Genomic DNA, 15,213 nt, shown 5'->3' on the forward strand with positions numbered 1-15,213 from the left:
CGACTCACATAAAAAGGTCACACTGTGGAAGTCACGAACAGAACCATCTCACACTAAGCTACACATTTACTTCACAAGGTTACACTGTGGGACTCACTGACTGGAATGTGGAACTCACTCACATAACAAGTCCACATTGTGAAAATCATTCATCTCACCAGGTCACACTGTGAAAACAACTCACATTACATTTTTGATGTCAAACTCATGGACATAACAAGGTCAAACTGTGGAACTCACTCACATAACAAGTCAACACTGTGAAAATCATTCATATCACCAGGTCACACTGTGAAAATCACACATAAAATTTTCAACATCAAACTCGCTTAACAGAACAAGGTCCAACTGAGGAAATCACTCACATAACAAGTTTACACTGTGGGAATACCTTACATAACAAGGTCACACTGTCGAACTCAATAACATACCAATTTTACACTCTGAGACTCACTAATTTGATAGGTTGACACTGTGGAATTCACTTACATAACAATGTCACACTTTGAAATGCACTGACATCACCAGGTCACACTTTGAAATTCACTCACATAACAATTTTACACTGTGGGACTCACGAACAAAACATTTTCAATGTCGAAATCCAATCAGTTCAGAATGTGGGACTCACTCACATAACAAGGTTAGACGGCGGGTAAAAAATCACATCACCTGTTCATTCTGTGGAACTCATTCAAATAACAAAGTTACATTGTGGAAACTCCTTCAATGTTAAAATATGGGAATTTATCACATAATAAGTTTACAATGTGGAACTCACTAGCACAGCAATGTCACACTGTGGAACTAATAAGGTCACACTGTAGAAGTCACCAACATAACAAGGTCACACTGTAGAAGTCACCAACATAACAATCTCACACTGTGGTACACATTTACTTAACAAACACTGTGGGACTCATTAACATAACATGGCTGGAATGTGGAACTCACTTACATAACAAGTCGACACTGCAAAAATCATTCATATCACAAGGTCACACTGTGAAAACCACTCACATTACATTTTCAACGTCGAATCCGTTGACATAACAAGGCCAAACTGTGGGACTCACTCACATACCAAGGCCACACTGTCAAACTCAATAACATAGCAATTTTACATTCTGAGACTCACTAACTTGACAGGTTGACACTGTGGAATTCACTTCCATAACAACGTCACACTTTGAAATACTCACATCAACAGGTCACACAGTGAAAATTATTCACATAACAAGATTACACTGTGGGACTCATTGACATAACAAGTTTACATTTTTTGACTAACACATAACATGGTTATATTGTGGAATTCATTCACATAACAAGTTTATCCTGTAGGAATCCCTCACATAACAAGGTCATACTGTGAAACTCACTTCACATCCCAATGTTACACTCTGAGACTCATTAACTAAACAAGGATGACACTGAGAAATTCACTTCCATAACAATGTAACACTTTAAACTGATTCACAGAGCAAGGTTAGTGTAATAACCAGGTTACACTCTGGAACTCACGAACATTACATTTTCAATATTGAACTCACTGACACAACAATGTCAAACTGTGGGACACACTCACATCACCAGGTCACACTGCGAAAATAACTCACATAACAAGTTTACACTGTGGGACTCACTAACATAATGTTAACAATGTGGGATTCACTAAGAAAACAAGATTACACTGTGGAACTCACTCTCATAACATTTTCAATGTCGAACTCACTGATATAACAAGTTCAGAATGTGGGACTCACTCACATGACAAGGTTAGAGAGTGGTTATAAATCACATCACAAGTTCATTCTATGGAACTGTAATGGAAGAATTCGACCAGATTATGCAAGAATGTATACATGTGAATCAGAAGACATGATCTAAATTCCACCATGAGGCCCAGAGATGCAGTTGTATTTTGCTAGTTGCAGACTGTCAGGAGACCTTGAAGATAATGAAATCAGTTATTCAAAGAGATAAGCTATGAGTAAACAACTTTTGGGTAATATAAGCCATGTTCCCACTGCTGAGGTTTGGGACTCTCTGAGGGGTGACAATAGCTCTCAGCAAGAAGAAGAACTTCTAGACTCCAACCAACATCTCAGTCGGGGGAGGTGGAGAACCTGCTACCGGCGCCCCGACAACCTACTACAAATGTGCGGTCGTTGCCTCGCTTCAGCAGTTGGGACCAGTCCAGGCATTGAGGGGTTGGGGAGGGGAATGGGCAGGGGAATGAGGAGGGCTACGGGGTAGAGGAAATGGGAGGTGAACGGAGGAAGGCATCCTTACCCCCTCCCCTCACCACCCGTTCCTCTGCATTTCTCCTGCCTCTCCTCTCCTCCTTGCAGAAGAAGCCAGGCCTCATTGCAGCCAGAACCTCCCTGTGGTTCCAGAGCCTCCATTTCAGGAAGTGACTTCGACGCTCTTGCTGGACAGACGTCTTGTCTCTTGATTCATTCTGTACCATTGTTATTAAATTAAAAAATGGGTTGGCTTTTTAAAGCTTGAACGCAAAAGGCTGGTCCAGATAGACAACATACAAACAAGCCCTTCGGCCCCTCTCTCCTGCTGGCCAGGCTGTTGTAATCAGTCCATATTCCTCTCCCCTTTTTCATTCTTTGATCCCATCCAGCTCATGTTGCCTTGTCAATCTCACGGCCTGTGAGAAGAAGCTATTACCCTGCCTGGCTGCTCTGCTTTTATTCCTCCACATCTCCTTCCTGATGGTAGGGGGTCAAAGATGCTCTGTGCTGGATATCTATGAGTCTCTTTACAGATCCCATTCCTGCAAACAATCAGGGGACCCTTGTCTTGAGGTTCCACCCATGTTGCCTCTCCCTCAGCACTCTCTTGTCAGAACACAACTGCATCCTTCTTCCCCTCCTCCACCAGGTCTCAGTACCCCGCTGACAATTCCAGTCAGCTGCCATGTCTATACCCTTCCCCACCTAAACCGATGGATCGACCAGCACCTTCTCTCCTCAAGAGTCCAAGGAATCCACTCTCTCGCAATGTTCTGCTATCGAATGACCTGCATCCTCCTTCCCCCTTTGTTTCCTCCCGTTATCAGGCACCTGGATGGACCCCAACCTGTTGAAACTAACCGTGTTCTCTCTGATCTCTCTGTGCCTCTGCCCTCCATCCAGGGGTCTTGGTTGTCATGTGGGGCTGGTGGAGAAAAATACACCAACTCAAGGAGATGGTGAGCACTTTGGAGACCCCCAGCTCCAGGAGACCAGGAGCAGTACAGAGACCCCCAGATCCAGGAGACAGCGAGAACCACAGAGATGCCCAACACTTATCAATCGGCGAAAACCTGATAACCAGGTGCAAGGTGCAAGGTGCAAGGAACTCTCAGTACTGCTGCACGTGGGACAGGTGTGGCCCATCCCCACACCTTCACCCTGGCAATTCCGAAAACAGTCTTCCTATTCATGTGGGGGTCCAAAATGGGTAGAGTCTGGAGAAGGACCATGTTCGTCATCAATCAATGGGTGCAAGGGTGTAACCAGCATGGCCATGATTGTGTGTGGCTGTGCGTGGAACCAAAGAGCAAGGGCACCAAAAGCTGCTATGTGCTGAGGTTCTACCTGGCTCAGGTTTTGCGAAAGATTTGTCTGGCCCTGGTGACACACAATGTCCCAGTCACCAGGACTTTGCCACATCACCTTCCTGGGAATGGTTTCATCGACAAACAATTTTGACCACAAGGCCATCAGGCAGTGGTCAGCAGAGAATTGCTGACACAGTGACTCTAGGACTCAATGGGATACATAGGGGTGGTTCCCTGAGCAGAGCATCCAGAGACAGAAATCCAGAGCTGTGGAAGACCAGAAACTCGGTGAAAGATGCCCTTTGGTCTGCCTGAAATCCAGATGGGAGTAGCAAACACTATGACATCTGCCCAAAGCAAAGGGAGGAAGGTTTAGGGGAGATATCAGGGGTATCTACCCAGAGTTGTGGGTGCCAGGAATGCCTTGCCAGGAGTGGTGATGAAGGCCAAAACATTAGGGGCTTTTAAGGGGTTCTTAGTCACATTGAGGGGCTGAGACCAAGGAGGATATTCTCCAACAGCAGAGGGTGGCAGTAACCACAAGATGTCAAAGTGGTGGCAATGAAGCTAAACATAGACCATCTAAGGAGACTGTGCACCCGTCTGCAGGAATTTGGACTAACTATAAACCTTGCTTAGTGCCAGTTCAGGCTGGAAACGTTCGGCGTCAAATCAGCAGGCACATAACTAAACCCCTCCTTAAAAAGGTAGAGGCTGTTCAGTGCTTCCACAAACCTCCCTCCACAGTGAAGGGGGCTGTAGGAATTCACCGGTTCGATTAATTTTTATCACCGATTCATACCGGTAGTGGCCCGCATCTTGTGGAGAAAGGTAAAGACATTACCTGGGACAATGAGGATTTGGAGGGGTTCCAGAAGGCCAAGGACGCACTGGCCAACACCACCCTTCAGGTACACGCCAGGCCAGAAACACCCAAATTCTCACAGTAGATGCTTCCAGCACAACAGTACGAGGCACACTGGAACAATTCATCGAAGGGCAATGGCAGCCCCTGGCCTTCTTTACCAGACACCTCTGGCCACCCAAACTCAACTACAGCACCTTTGGTTGAGAGCAATTGGTGCTGTTCCTGGCAGTCAGGCACTTGAGGTATTTTTTGGAAGGTAGACAATTCAGAGTCTTCATGGACCAGAAGACATTAACTTTTGCCTTCCATAAAGTGTTGGACCCGTGGTCGGCCAGGCAGCAGCTACTCCTCTCATATGAGTCTGAGTTCACTACAGTTATTCAACACATCGTGGGTGATGCACTGCCTCACCTTGCAATCAAGTCTGTCCAGGCCCTGTCCCAGGGAATACACTATTTCACCCTAGGAAGGTGACGGCAGGAAGACCCTGAGATCCTTGCATGCAGGACAGCAGTTTCAAGGCTCAGGCTGGAGGATGTTGCCATCGAACCTGATAAATAGACGCTCCTCTGCAACATTTCAATGGCAAACCCCGCCTCATCATGCCGGCAGCATGGAGATGACAGTTTTTTGATGAGGTGCAAAACCTAACGCACCCAGCTATCAGTCCTGTCAAAATGGCTGTCAGTAGGTTCGTCTTGCAGAGCCTCCGGAAACAGGTTGTCACTGGGCCAAGACCTGAACACTCTGCCAAATGACCAAAATGCAGACATACGTGAAGGCATCACCCCCAGACATTCAACTCATACATACGTGAAGGCATCACCCCCAGACATTCAACTCAGCACCACGTAGGTTCAGCCACGTCTACATTGACATTGTAGGGTCATTACTGGCCTCCCACGGGGCGTTATCTTCTCACCATGATTGCCTGCTCCATGAGGTTCCCCGAGGCGGTCCAGCTGGCTGACACAACCACTTGTGTCCTCCATTAAATTGGAAGCGTTTATAAATATGTAGGAGTGCTTGATAATAAATGGTCTCCCTTGTAGTTGGGGTACAATGTATTTCTTGAGATCAGAGGAATCCAGGAGCCAGCACAAAGTGATCCTGTGTTTCCCAATGATTTGATAGTTGGGGTATTAGAAAGTGGATGGGCCGAAGGGTCTTCTGCTCCTTCGACTGCCTCTCTTTTCTGTCCTGCGATGCTGATTCGGTGCGGCTGTGTGTTCCCTCGCTCGCTGATTGGTTGCTTCAGTTGCGCGAGCCAATGGGCTGATTCGGTGAGGCTGCTATTGGATTGGAAGCTGAAGTCGGGTTAGATTGATGGGCGGGTTCGCGGGCTGATTGGCTCTTGCTGTGAGGAGGCGGGACTTTGGTGACGGCGTCGTCTGCTCGGGGTCCGTCGCGTCGAACTGGAAGAAGTTGGCGGCAGCGCCGGGACCTTCCTCAGCCGCGCGGTCCAGGAAAGCGGGCGACCCGCAGCCCGCCGGGCCACATCTGGGATCGGCCGGTACTAGCGGGGTATTTGGTGGAGCCGAGGCGTCGGTGCAAGGCCTGGTGGCGCCAACAGGGCGAGGCCGGAGGTCGCGGGGTAACTGGCAGCGGGAGGGGGAGGGGCAAGAAGGAGGTTTGCACGTGCTTGATTGGAGCATGCTTGGTGGGTTCGCGACTTGGCGTTCGGTTCGCGCATGTGCGAACTGACGGCACTAAGCGAACCTTTTGCGCAAGCGCCATCTGAGTAGTCGCGCATGCGCACGGAAATTAAGATGGCTGCCCCCAGCCGATGGACACTGAGTCACAAAGTTAATTCGCACATTTTGGGTCTTACGTGCCCTGTGTCTCTGTTCTCGTTTGTCAAATCATTTGATTTTAAAAATAGGCGCTTAGACTTCAGGGCTCCTCACACGGGGGCAAAACTCCGACTTGCGACCATTGTGGGATCTGTCTGATCCTTTGGCCTCCATTACGGTCGCAAGTCGGGGAGGGCATGTCGGGTCATTAGGTCGCTTCGCAAGGGACGGAAAACCAATCCATTTTCTTTGCTTCCAAATGCTCATAGAATGTGTCTGATTCCATCCGTTTTTCCTGTTGTAGAATCACATTCTTCATAAAGTTAGATGATTTTTTAAAAGTTGTGTCACTTGAACAATAATGCTCCAACCCTTCTGATCCTGACGTGTTTAAAATGTAATGTTTCTCAGTTACTTGTCCGAATGCCTTAGTCACATTGAGGGGCTGAGACCAAGGGACTTTGGTGTTAACAATACAGAGTAAAGATTTCACCAATCCTTTTGAATGTATGATCTCTGGGATTTCTGGTTGTGTTTTCTATTTAGGTTGGTGTATCTTGCAGACCTGTTTGGTTGCAGCAAGTAAGAAGTTATCGCGTAGTAGCATTCGCGGCGGCATCGCTACCAAATAAAGAGACGTCCACACAAGATAGTGTAAAACAAAGACTGACTTTACTGGTTTAAATTCCCCATGTGTGCTCCCTGGCCCGCCCACTTCTGGTGACGTACCCCTTGACATCCAGCAATGACGTCATTGCATCGTGATGTCACTCTCCAGCCGGCTGGCCGCTGCGTGGAGTGAAGGGCTCCTCAGTCCGCACATGGCGCTTGGCGCGGGTTTCTTCTTGGCAATGAAGTGGAGTCCGTGCCATCTTGGACTGTCTGTGTGTTGCTGCGATTTCGCTTTTTTTTGCTCACCCCGTTGCTTGGCGTGCTACAATCTCAGTGTTTATAACGGGGGAATTCTTTCAGTATTTCATTTACATTTGTTACAGAATTCTTCCTAGATTATCTGTGTAACATTGAAGGTTATGGGTTTTCATGAACAGCAATCATGATTCTACTCATAATTTGGTGACGAAATGGATGGGATACTTTTTTGCTAATGCCCCATGGGAATTGAAATAAAGATGAAGTGACAAACTTAGAAAGGTTTGTTTCCCCTTCTTTTTAAGCAGGATGTCCAGATGATTTTCATCTTGCTTGCTGAATTAAAATGTGATTTGTCTGTTCTTATTGGCAGCTGCCATATTGGCATTGCAAGGAGAAATGGGAAATGGGTCAGGTCCTTGGTGGTCCCAGTAATGCAATGGAGAAAGATGTCACAGGGCTGAATGTGGTTTAGGGAGAGAGAAGGTATTAATTTTTAGGAAACATATGTGGCCAGCCACCTATCAATATTTTTTCTCAAATAGAAACTCCTGCTGGTAGAAGCCATTTCCTGCTTTGAACAGGCCCAATGTGATTATCTAAGCAAATATTGTTTTGAGCCCAAAGGACCCCAAAACCCAGCAGCAATAGACATTCACCAAGACAGGTGGTTTTTAAAACAGAAGTTATTTTTAATCAACTTTAAACATGGAAATAGAATGAAACTTTAACTTAACTCTATACTTAACTAACCCAAATTAACCCCCTTCAAATTCTAAGCGCACATATTTGTAATGTTTTTAAATTTCATGAAAAGTTCTTTGGTTCACAGTTCAATCTCACTTCTCCTTCTTCCAAGTTCTCTGGATACAGGCAATTCTTCGGCTGTGCACAGAATGGAACATGTATACATTTCACCAGGTTTTGGTGCTTGAAAGGTAAATGTTTACCGCTCAGGAAGGTTCTTGTAGGGTTTGCAGAGAGTGATTTGTTGATCCAGGATTTCCACAACTGAGGGACCACCATTAGTCACCTCAATGTCTCGCTGATGAAACTTGCCCCGTCAGGGTTTTCCAGATGGTAACTTCTTTCTTTAAGCTACCACAGAGTTCCATTCCTCTTATTCCTTTGTGTGTGTTTGCCGCTACAGATTGGTGATCCTGAAGTTAAGATTTAACGAATTTGAATCATTATGGAAAAGGAGGACATTTCAACACAGCAACAACTGCCGCTGCATTGACAGTTAATGCAGTTGGGCTTCATTTGCCTCCTTTCTGGACACATCAGCCACATATTTGGTTTCTTCAAGCTGAAACCCAGTTTCATTTTTGGTTTAAAACGGCGGGAGACACAAAATTTTGGCATGTCGTGATTACATTGGGCGTAGCCACTGCATTGTGAGTAAGCAAGTTTATTGCTCATCCTCCAGCAGAAAACCAGGGCACCAGGTTCCGACAGTTTCTTCTTGACACATTGGAACTTACTTGATGAATGTGGATTTGAACATGGGAGGCCAAACTGACAAGAATCCATCAGACCTTATGAATGAGAATTTGGCATTGTCAGATGGTCCTTCCCATTGTCTGCTTTTTGAAGCCTTATTTCTGTCAAAACGTCCCGCTCACGTGGCGATACACATTGGTAACATGGATTTTCGCCATCTTCATGACGTGGCTCAAGAGGCTGACAGGCTCTATCGTACTCCTACACAAGAGTCTGCCCCAATACATCCTGTTTCTGTTGCAGAAACATCTCCCGCATCCTACCAAACTCCAGTATCTGCAGTCCAAACCAAGAAAGAGGAACATGCTGATGTACATCGAGAATGGTATTTTTACCATCGCCGCTGGGGAAACTATGCCCATAAGTGCATCCAGCCATGTACCTACTCCAAAAAGAAGTCAGGAAACGAGAGAGCCGTAAGCTGGCATATATACAGGCCTATTGTATCTTCAGGATGATGCGGGTAAGCACAAATTTCTTGTAGACACAGGTGCTGAACTTAGTTTGCCGACGTATTTTGAAAGAACTCAAAAAACAGCACTTGACCCTGAGAGCGGCGAATGAAACTGCCATTCCAAGTTTTGGCACTAGATGAGTCGGAATAGGTGGAACCACGTTCCATTGGAATTGTGTCCTCGCTTCTGTCGCTCAACGTATTTTGGGTGGGGATTTTTTATGTTCCCACAACTTATTGGTAGACATAAAGCGTAGAAAATTCGTTTACGTCACCATCTTTCGGACATATCCACTGGCGTGCATCAAGGGGAGAGTTTCACAGCTCGGAGTACATACGTTACACAACGACGCATGTATTGCTCTCCTCACTGAATTTCCCCATATTCTCATCTGAACTCCAATGCTTCAAGAAAAGTCCATAGTGGGTTTCATTACACAGACACATCAGGTCCACTGGCCCATGCCAGGGCTCGGTGTCTGGTGACTGATAAATTGCGACAGAATTTAAAGCAATGGAAGAATTGGGTATCATCCGATGCTCAATGAGCCCTTGGGCCTCACCTTTGCATATGGTAGCCAAGGAGACAGGCGGATGGAGACACTGCAGCGACTACTGTAGGCTTAATGATGTCACAACACCTGACAGATAACCAATTCCACACATACAGCATTTCGCCGCTCATCTGCAATCATTGCCGCATACTTTCAAAGATTGATTTGGTTAAGGTATATCATCAGATACCGATTCATGAGAATGATATTACCAAGACAGCAATTATTATGCCGTTTGGTCTTTATGAATTCCTCAGAATGCCATTTGGTATGAATGCTGCGCAAACTTTTCAGTTGCTTATGGACGCTGTAGGCAGAGATTTAGACTTTGCGTTTATTTATTTGGACAACTTCCTTGTAGCAGTCAAAATGAGCAAGGTCACCACCTCCATTTGCACTGCCTTTTCCAATGGCTCCAAGACTTTGGACTGACAATTAACCTTGAGAAGTGTCAATTTGGCAGGTGAACCATAGAATTCTTAGGGCATCAAATTAAAGCAGATGGCATATCTCCGTTATCAGGCAAGGTAGACGACATCCATAAAATCTCCAGACCTATCACTGTCAAAGGGCTGGAGAAGTTTTTGGCAATGATAATTTTTTTATCACAGATTTATTCCCAGGATTGCTGACATCCTGCAACCCCTGTTTGGCATCATCTCTGCTCCAAACAAAAACATTACCTAGACCTCAGAAGCAGAGGCTGCATTTATATCCGCCAAAGAGGTATTAGCCAAAGCAGCAATGCTTGCGCATCCAAATCCTGAAACTGCTTTTATGCCTCAAGAACAGCTGTGTGCAGTTCTGGAACATACGTCAATGGCCATTATCAGCCCCTTGCCATCTTGAGTCGTCATCTAAGAGCAGCGGAAATGAAATACAGCGCCTTTGATCGAGAGCTATTAGCACTTTATCTGTCTATAAGGCACTTTCGTTATATCTTGTAAGGTCAACATTTCACCATATTCACAGACCATAAACCGCTCATTTTCGCCTTTAGCAAAGTCACAGATCTTTGGTTGGCAAGACAACAACTACATTTGTCCTACATTTCGTAGTTTACTACGGACATACGTCATATTTCGGGAAGGGACAATCTGGTCGCAGATGTGCTCTCTAGATCAAATGTGTGCCATATTCAAGGTGGAGTCAACATTACTGAACTGGCTGCAGCACAATCTGCGGATTCGGATATACAGGCATACAGTATAGCTATCACTGGACTCGACATTCAACAGGTGGCACCACAACATGACATTCACAATCTATCACACTCATCCATCTGGACTTCAGTCAAAGTAATGTCAAATAAGTACATGTGACATGGGCTGAAAAAAGACGTCACTCAATGGGCCCGATCGTGTATATCCTGCCAATCTGAAAATTCCGCACCAAACCAAGGCACCCCTGCAGTCATTCCCGACAACACGCAGAAGATTAGTGTATGTGCACGTGGATCTGGTTGGACCATTACCAGTATCACAGGTCATGAGGTATATTCTCATGGTAGTTGACCACTTCACACGCTGGCCAGAGGCCATTCCATTACCAGTCAGTAATACTGAGGCATATGCGAGAGCATTCATCTTAAATTGGATTGCTAGATTTGGAGTGCCGACATACATAACCGTGGAGCACAGTTCACTTTGGCATTATGGGCTTCCTTGGCTCATTTTTTCGGTACACAGTTGCACCACACTACTGCGTACCATCCGCAGTCCAATGGCCTGGTGGAACGTTTCCATCATCAACTTAAATCTTCACTGAAGGCCTGAAGCACTGGCCCCAACTGGGTCAATGAACTACCTTGGGTTCTATTAGGAGTATGAACAGCTCCAAAAGAAAATCTGTCTACATCATCTGCAGAATTGTTGTTTTGTCTGGCCCTTACAGTTCGAGGAGATATTCACTTCAGAAGCAATTCAGACATGGAATTCCTTCAGCAACTCCGTAAGGGTATTGCTAACAGCAAACCATCCTCCACCAACTGGTATGGCAAACCTCGGCAACAAGTGCCCCAATCACTACTAAACACTGAATTTGTATTTGTATGAAGACAGGTTCCAGGGGCACTGTTACTAAAACCACATGAAGGACCATTTTGTTTGATTAAGAGATATGGAGTGGTATATACATTGGACATCGGAGGGCATCCGCAGCTATTGAGCGTGGACAGACTTAAACCCGCCATACGGACCCTACTTCACCAGTTCAGTGCCATCAACCCAGGCGACATGGACGTCTGCCTAAATCAAGCGTATCTGGCATCTTAAGTTATAGTGACGATTTTGGGGGGTGTGATATAGCGAGTGCACAGCGCGGTATTGTGAACCGCCACTGTCAATTCATAGACTTAATTGACACATCGCGGGCTAACAGAGCTGGGTGCCAAAGTACAGCAAGTGGATCAGTTGAAGCCCCTGCCTAAAGGTGCGGGGCGCTAATGGCTCGTAACTTTAACCTGTTGGTCCTGTGGACCAGAAGGTATTCACTAACGAGCTCATTAACAGGCAGGAATAAAAGATCTGTGTATGTCTTCAATAAACCAGTCTTGAGTTGACTACCTTTGTGTGTGTTTGCCTTTATTTAGTAACATCTACCGCAGTAGCCGCTACAGGGTATTATTTTTTTTGTTAGAAATATCTAGATCAGCACAACATTTTGGGCCAAAGGGCTTGTACCGTCCTGTAATGTTCTGTTATTTCGGTTATTGCTTAACTTTGAATATCTGTTGTAAGCAATGTGAGACTTCAATAATGTAGCAAATGTGCACAGCAACATTGCAGTCAGGAGTTTGTATCTCCTGGTTGACTTGAGCTTTGTGAAGGTTTGTATCTGGATTTGAGTCGTTTGACACCCGTCGATTTCTTAAATTGTGGCTCAAAAGCAACTGAAGTATTTGGAAACATCGTCATCAGTCCTCTTTCAAACTCGTCTGAATTTCTTGGTTGAAGAAACATTGCTCTGAAGCTTACTCTGCGAGAATTTATTTTCCTCTCTTGCAGGAGGTTTCCGAATCTGTTCCACATGATGAATCTGTTCTCTTTTCAAAGAGACAGTGGAGTGGCTATTTTCTTCTTCAATGATTTCATAAACCCAGTCAAGGGCTGAACTCAGTCACCATTTGAAAATGGTAATGTTGCAAATACAAGATTACTTTTACTTTATTCATCAAAAGTGGCCATTTCCATGGACACAACGAAGCTGCCCTCTTGATCTCAAAGAGACAGTTAGAAGTGGTCTTCCTCCTTAAAATCCACTTGTTACTCCTGGTCAAAGGAGAAGACTATGTAACTGTACCTTCTCTGACAACTGTATCTCCAACCCTCTCTTCCCTACAGGATGGACAACTTCTGCCTTTCGTTTGTAATGTTTCTCCAAAATGTCTCATCACATGACACGTGCCACCATTTCTGCCTTTGAAGTCCACTATGTCTCTTCAAAAGGATGAATCGTGAGCCAACGGACTCCAGCCTGTCTGTGCAGGAACTTGAATCAAGAACTTGCTTATTCGAACCGCTGCCATCTCTCAGCACTCTATTGACTCAGTTTCAATTTCAATTTTAAGAACACAGATAATCAACAGATGGTCTCTCGGTTTGACCATCAGTCTTTCCTGATTACACAAATTCTTCAGCTTTTCATAAAGCAAACACGCCATTGTTCTCAGTATCTCAAGAACCATTAAAACTTGCATTTTAAGTATGAGCTGTTTTGTGAAGTGTTTGTGTTTGTGACCTACACAACTCCTACAATCCATCTCTTTCAAAAACATGTCAATATACAATATTTAAATATATAATCTGTCACAGGTCAGATGGAGCAGATGGTGTCCTTGCAAAGAAAAAGTGGGGAGAGATATAATCCAGGTAGCTCTGGCGAGTTGAGTTTGTAATAGTTTGAAACTTGAACGTCTCTCTCTATTTCAGGAGACAATTTACTGTCAGGTAATTAAAAAATGTCATATCAGACAAAATTATTTTTTTCCTGCTGTGAGGCAGATAGATTTGCCATTGGCAGAAATTGCCTGAAATGCAAATTTGGCACCTGAATATTCAAATATTAGGCTTCAATTTATAATAATGCCCTTTCCATCCTTCTAGACATACGAGATTCTCCTCAAAGTTGAAAATGTTTTTATTTAGATGTGTTGGATTTCCTCGCCACCGCGAACTCTGGGGAAGGGGAGAACTAACACAGGGCACCAGAAAACAGGAAGACCACACACCATCAACATCTGAGAAGCAGAGGATTCAATCCACAGGTCAGTGACCATGGAAGCAGACCAGTGAGGGATTCTGCTGCTGAAGGAGCCTGTCAGAGAAAGAAGAAAAAGACAGTCATGCTCTCCACCCACCATCCCGAACTCTGGGCCAAGTCACTGAGGGTCTGTGGATTCTCTTTCAATGCTCACAGACCAATCCAAGTCATTGGCAATGTGACCTCCTGTTTTGAACCTCTGACACAATTAGGAACCAATTACCACCCACTCATATCACAAGTCTGATACCTGATACTCTTTTAGCCAGTTTTGAACCAGTCTCTAGCAATCCACAGCCTGGTGTGAGTTCCTTGACTGCTTTCTCCAGATGCCCACAGCCTGCTTGGGTTCCTCTCCTCAAATTTCAATAGCCTATCACCTATGTGGGTCGTTCAGCAGCAGAACCCCTCACTGGCCTGCTTCCATAGTCACTGACCTGTGGATTCAATCCTCTGCTTCTCAGATGTTGATGGTGTGTGGTCTTCCTGTTTTCTGGTGCCCTGTGTTAGTTTTCCGCTTCCCCAGAGTTCGCGGTGGCGACGAAAACCAACACATCTAAATAAAAAATTTTACAACTTTGAGGAGAATCTCATATGTCTAGAAGGATGGAAAGGGTATTATTATAAATTGAAGCCTAATATTTGAATATTCAGGTGCCAAATTTGCAAAAAATATAGAGTATATATTTCTCAAACTAATGTCATTTTTTTCAAAGGAATAAAACTTTGAAATTTTGCATGTCATCTTGGCATCCCTAAAAATATATCTGATTTCCGAGTAAGTGAAATACATTTCCTCATCACCGCTAACATTAATTTAACAAATTTCAATTGATACTTTAATAGTTTAAATTTGATCCTTGTTCCTTCAATATTTCCTAATAAGGGTAAAGTTGGATTTTGCAGAAAAACAACTCCTGTAACTTGTTCCAAAAAAATTGTAATTCTCCCCAAAAAGATCTTGCATAAGGACAAAGCTAGGTTGAATGCAAGGAAGTTGCTACATCTTCACCACCCCTAAAACATTGATCTGATAATTCTGAGTTTATTCTATTCAATTTCTCTGGTGTAAGAAGTAACTGTAGAAGAAAAAAAACTAGTTGTGAATTCCTTCATCACTGCTGCGGTGTGGAACTCTGGTCAATAGATCCAAAATGCTGAGTTGAAGTGAATTAATACAACTCCCTTGGATCACGTGATCTCTGTGGCCAAATTATCTTCCTGTAGAGTTTTTCATATCCAACTGCCTGAGTCACCTGACTCCAAGTGCAGCTTCAGATAAAATCCTTGCTGACATCTGCTACATTACTGATGTAAAAAGAATTAAACTGAACTAATTTATGTCTTACATT

At 44.6% G+C, this 15,213-nt stretch overlaps 1 long non-coding RNA gene across 1 annotated transcript in view; it reads left to right on the forward strand.

Moving 5' to 3' along the window:
- The first annotated feature begins 5,814 nt into the window (after nucleotides 1–5,814).
- The window catches only part of LOC138750511 (uncharacterized), a 503,134-nt gene continuing 493,735 nt past the window's right edge, over nucleotides 5,815–15,213 (forward strand). The window contains exon 1 of the long non-coding RNA XR_011349370.1: nucleotides 5,815–5,940. This is a non-coding gene — a long non-coding RNA (uncharacterized lncRNA). The remainder of the gene's footprint in view (nucleotides 5,941–15,213) is intronic.

This window comes from Narcine bancroftii, unplaced genomic scaffold (genome assembly GCF_036971445.1).
Source record: "Narcine bancroftii isolate sNarBan1 unplaced genomic scaffold, sNarBan1.hap1 Scaffold_157, whole genome shotgun sequence".
Lineage (NCBI taxonomy): Eukaryota > Metazoa > Chordata > Chondrichthyes > Torpediniformes > Narcinidae > Narcine > Narcine bancroftii.